The sequence below is a fragment of the Arachis hypogaea genome, chromosome 18, assembly GCF_003086295.3.
Source record: "Arachis hypogaea cultivar Tifrunner chromosome 18, arahy.Tifrunner.gnm2.J5K5, whole genome shotgun sequence".
NCBI classification, from domain to species: domain Eukaryota; kingdom Viridiplantae; phylum Streptophyta; class Magnoliopsida; order Fabales; family Fabaceae; genus Arachis; species Arachis hypogaea.
In genome coordinates this window covers 19,149,082-19,154,441 of record NC_092053.1, presented here as the reverse complement: position 1 = coordinate 19,154,441, position 5,360 = coordinate 19,149,082, and the positions used below count along the sequence as shown (strand labels likewise).

The 5,360-nt window shown below is 36.2% G+C and overlaps 1 non-coding gene across 1 annotated transcript; it reads right to left on the bottom strand.

Moving 5' to 3' along the window:
* Positions 1–3,742: 3,742 nt before the first annotated feature.
* Positions 3,743–3,850, bottom strand: LOC112774443 (small nucleolar RNA R71). The gene has a single exon (XR_003188934.1). It is a non-coding gene; the product is annotated as a small nucleolar RNA R71 (small nucleolar RNA).
* Positions 3,851–5,360: the final 1,510 nt, after the last annotated feature.

Here is a 5,360-nt window from a genome sequence, read left to right as displayed (position 1 = left end):
GCGTTGAACGCCAGTTCTACGCTGCAGTCTGGAGTTAAACGCCAGAAACACGTCACGAACCAGAGTTGAACGCCAAAAACACGTTACAACTTGGCGTTCAACTCCAGAAGAAGCCTCTGCACGTGTAACATTCAAGCTCAGTCCAAGCACACACCAAGTGGGCCCCGGAAGTGGATTTATGCATCAATTACTTATTTCTGTAAACCCTAGTAGCTAGTCTAGTATAAATAGGACTTTTTACTATTGTATTTACATCTTCGGATCATCTTTGATCAGTTTTATGCTATCATAGACTTTCATGGGGGCTGGCCATTCGGCCATGCCTGGACCATTATCACTTATGTATTTTCAAACGGTAGAGTTTCTGCACTCCATAGATTAAGGTGTGGAGCTCTGCTGTTCCTCATGATTTAATGCAAAGTAATACTATTTTCTATTAAATTCAACTTATTCCGCTTCCAAGATATCCATTCGCACCCAAGAACATGATGAATGTGATGATTATGTGACGCTCATCATCATTCTCACTTATGAACGCGTGCCTGATAAACACTTCCGTTCTACATGCAACAAAGCTAGAATGAGTATCTCTTAAATATCTAATACAGGGGACCGAGTCCGAGTTATTAGTATCTTCGTGGTATAAGTTAGAACCCATGGATGGCCATTCCTGAGATTCGGAAAGTCTAAACCTTGTCTGTGGTATTCCGAGTAGGATCTGGGAAGGGATGGCTGTGACGAACTTCAAACTCGCGAGTGCTGGGCGTAGTAAATCCTATTCCAGTATGATCGAGAACCTCCAGATGATTAGCCATGCCGTGACAGAGCATTTGGACCATTTTCACAGAGAGGATGTGATGTAGCCATTGACAATGGTGATGTCCTTACAGAAAGCTTGCCATGGAAAGGAGTAAGACTGACTGGATGAAGACAGCAGGAAAGCAGAGATTCAGAGGAACGAAAGCATCTCTATACGCTTATCTGAAATTCTCACCAATGAATTACATAAGTATTTCTATCTTTATTTTCTGTTTATTTATTATTATTATTCAAAAACTCCATAACCATTTGATATCCACCTGACTGAGATTAACAAGATGACCATAGCTTGCTTCATACCAACAATCTCTGTGGGATCGACCCTTACTCACGTAAGGTTTTATTACTTGGACGACCCAGTGCACTTGCTGGTTAGTTGTGCAAAGTTGTGAAGTTATGTTTGGACCATGGTATTGTGCACCAGTTATTGGCGCCATTGCCAGGGAGAAAACGAACAACAAATTTTACAACCTGAGAGTAACAATTTCGCATACCAAGTTTTTGGCGCCGTTGCCGGGGATTGTTCGAGTTTGGACAACTGACGATTCATCGTGTTGCTCAGATTGGGTAATTTTCTTCTAATTTTATTTTCAAAAAGTTTTCAAAAAATTTTTCAAAAATCTTTCAAAAATTTTCCCTTTGTTTTCGAAAATTATTTCAGAATTTTTAAGAATGAATTCTAGTGTTTCATGAAGCATGTTGAAGCCTGGCAGGCTGTAAAGCCATGTCTAAATTCTTTTGGAGTGAGGCTTCCAAACCATCATCACAAGAGCAAGCTAGCTGTTCCTAATCCACCTGCTGTTGTATGACTGATTTGTATCTTCTAAAGCTTGGCTAGCTATTAAGCCATGTCTAACCCTCAGATTGGAGCTTTAGACTAAGAGTGCAAGATTCCTGGAATTCATTTTAAAAATTTTGGAATCCTTATTTTTCTTTTTCACATTAATTTTCGAAAAATCCAAAAATTTTATAAAATCATAAAAATAAAAAATATTTTGTGTTTCTTGTTTGAGTCTTGAGTCAATTTTTAAGTTTGGTGTCAATTGCATTTTTTTCTAAAAAAATTTATGCATTTTTTTCAAAAATTCATGCATTCATAGTGTTCTTCATGATCTTCAAGTTGTTCTTGGCCAGTCTTCTTGTTTGATCTTCATATTTTCTTGTTTTGTGTCTTTTCTTGTTTTTCATATGTATTCTTGCATTCATAGTGTCTATACATGAAAAATTTCTAAGTTTAGTGTCTTGCATGTTTTCTTTTCTTGAAAATTTTTCAAAAATAAGCTCTTGATGTTCATCTTGACATTCAAAGTGTTCTTGGTGTTCATCTTGACATTCATGGTGTTCTTGCATACAACACATGTTTAGATCCAAAATTTTCATGCATTGCATCATTTTCATGTTTTTCTCTTTCATCATTAAAAATTCAAAATTCAAAAAAATATCTTTCCCTTTTTCACTCATAAATTTCGAAAATTTGGATTGACTTTTTAAAAAATTTTTAAAATCTAGTTGTTTTTATGAGTCAAATCAAATTTTCAATTTAAAAATCATATCTTTTTCAAAAATCAAATCTTTTTCATTTTTCTTATTTATTTTCGAAAAGTTCAAAAATATTTTTCAAAAATCTTTTTCTTAATTTTATCTCATAATTTTTGAAAATATTATCAATTAATGTTTTGATTCAAAAATTTCAAGTTTGTTACTTACTTGTTAAGAAAGATTCAAACTTTAAGTTCTAGAATCATATCTTGTGATTTCTTGTGAATCAAGTCATTAATTGTGAATTTAAAAATCAAATCTTTTTCAAAACTAATTTCAATCATATCTTTTCAAAAATATCTTTTTTATCTTATCTTTTTTTTCATATCTTTTTAATCATATCTTTTTAAAACATATCTTTTTCAAAAATTTGATTTTAAAATATCTTTTCTAACTTCTTATCTTCTTATCTTTTCAAAATTGATTTTCAAATTTGTTTCAACTAACTAATTAACTTTTTGTTTGTTTCTTATCTTTTTCAAAATTACCTAACTAACTATCCCTCTCTAATTTTTGAAAATACCTCCCTCTTTTTCAAAAATTCTTTTTAATTAATTAATTGTTTAAATTTTAATTTTAATTTCAATTTTCCTTTAATTTTCGAAAATCATTAACTATTTTTCAAAATCAATTTTCGAAATTCCCTCTCCCTCATCTTCTTCTATTTATTTAATTACTTACTAACACTTCTCTTCATCTCATATCTCTGCTCTCCTCACCCTTGTGTTTGGATTCTCCTCCCTTCTCTTTCCTTACATTACATTCTTTTCTTCTTCTACTCACACAAAGGAATCTCTATACTGTGACACAGAGGATTCCATATTTTCTTTGTTATTCCCTTCTTTGTCATATAAGCAGGAGCAAGGACAAGAACATTCTTGTTGAAGCAGATCCTGAACCTGAAAGGACTCTGAAAAGGAAACTAAGAGAAGCTAAAATACAACAATCCAGAGACAACCTTACAGGAATTTTCGAACAAGAAGAGGAGATGGCAGCCGAAAATAATAATAATGCAAGGAGGATGCTTGGTGACTTTACTGCACCTAATTCCAATTTACATGGAAGAAGCATCTCCATCCCTACCATTGGAGCAAACAACTTTGAGCTGAAACCTCAATTAGTTTCTCTGATGCAACAAAACTGCAAGTTTCATGGACTTCCATCTGAAGATCCTTTTCAGTTCTTAACTAAATTCTTGTAGATATGTGATACTGTTAAGACTAATGGAGTAGATCCTGAAGTCTACAGGCTCATGCTTTTCCCTTTTATTGTGAGAGACAGAGCTAGAATATGGTTGAATTCTCAACCTAAGGATAGCCTGAACTCTTGGGATAAGCTGGTCAAGGCTTTCTTAGCCAAGTTCTTTCCTCCTCAAAAGCTGAGTAAGCTTAGAGTGGATGTTCAAACCTTTAGACAGAAAGAAGGTGAATCCCTCTATGAAGCTTGGGAGAGATACAAGGAACTGACCAAAAAGTGTCCTTCTGACATGCTTTCAGAATGGACCATCCTGGATATATTCTATGATGGTCTGTCTGAATTAGCTAAGATGTCATTGGATACTTCTGCAGGTGGATCCATTCACCTAAAGAAAACGTCTGCAGAAGCTCAAGAACTCATTGACATGGTTGCTAATAACCAGTTCATGTACACTTCTGAGAGGAATCTTGTGAGTAATGGGACGCCTCAAAAGAAGGGAGTTCTTGAAATTGATACTCTGAATGCCATATTGGCTCAGAATAAAATATTGACTCAGCAAGTCAATATGATTTCTCAGAGTCTGAATGGAATGCAAGTTGCATCCAACAGTACTCAAGAGGCATCTTCTGAAGAAAAAGCTTATGATCCTGAGAACCCTGCAATAGCAGAGGTGAATTACATGGGTGAACCATATGGAAACACCTATAACCCCTTATGAAGAAATCATCCAAATCTCTCATGGAAGGATCAACAAAAGCCTCAACAAGGCTTTAATAATGGTGGAAGAAACAGGTTTATCAACAGCAAGCCTTTTCCATCATCCACTCAGCAACAGACAGAGAACTCTGAACAAAGTACCTCTAATTTAGCAAACTTAGTCTCTGATCTATCTAAGGCCACTCTGAGTTTCATGAATGAAACAAGGTCCTCCATTAGAAATTTGGAGGCATAAGTGGGCCATCTGAGTAAGAAGATCACTGAAACCCCTCCTAGTGCTCTCCCAAGCAATACAGAAGAAAATCCAAAAGGAGAGTGCAAGGCCATTGACATAGTCAACATGGCCGAACCTAGAGAGGAAGGGGAGGACGTGAATCCTAAGGAGGAAGACCTCCTGGGACGTCCAGTGATCAACAAGGAGTTTCCCTTTCAGGAACCAAGGGACTCTGAGGCTCATCTAGAGACCATAGAGATTCCATTAAACCTCCTTACGCCCTTCATGAGCTCTGATGAGTATTCCTCTTCAGAAGAGAATGAGGATGTCACTGAAGAGCAAGTTGCCAAGTTCCTTGGTGCAATCATGAAGCTGAATGCCAATTTATTTGGTAATGAGACTTGGGGAGATGAACCTCCCTTGTTCACCAATGAACTAAATGCATTAGATCAACTGAGATTGCCTCAGAAGAAACAGGATCCTGAAAAGTTCCTAATACCTTGTACCATAGGCACCATGACCTTTGAGAAGGCTCTATGTGACCTTGGGTCAGGAATAAATCTCATGCCACTCTCTGTAATGGAGAAACTGGGAATCTTTGAGGTACAAGCTGCTAAAATCTCATTAGAGATGGCAGACAATTCCAGAAAACAGGCTTATGGACAAGTAGAGGACATATTAGTAAAGGTTAAAGGCCTTTACATCCCTGCTGATTTCATAATCCTAGATACTGGGAAGGATGAGGATGAATCCATCATCCTTGGAAGACCCTTCCTAGCCACAGCAAGAGCTGTGATTGATGTTAACAGAGGTGAACTAGTCCTTCAATTGAATGAGGACTCCCTTGAGTTTAAAACTCAAGGACATCCTTCTG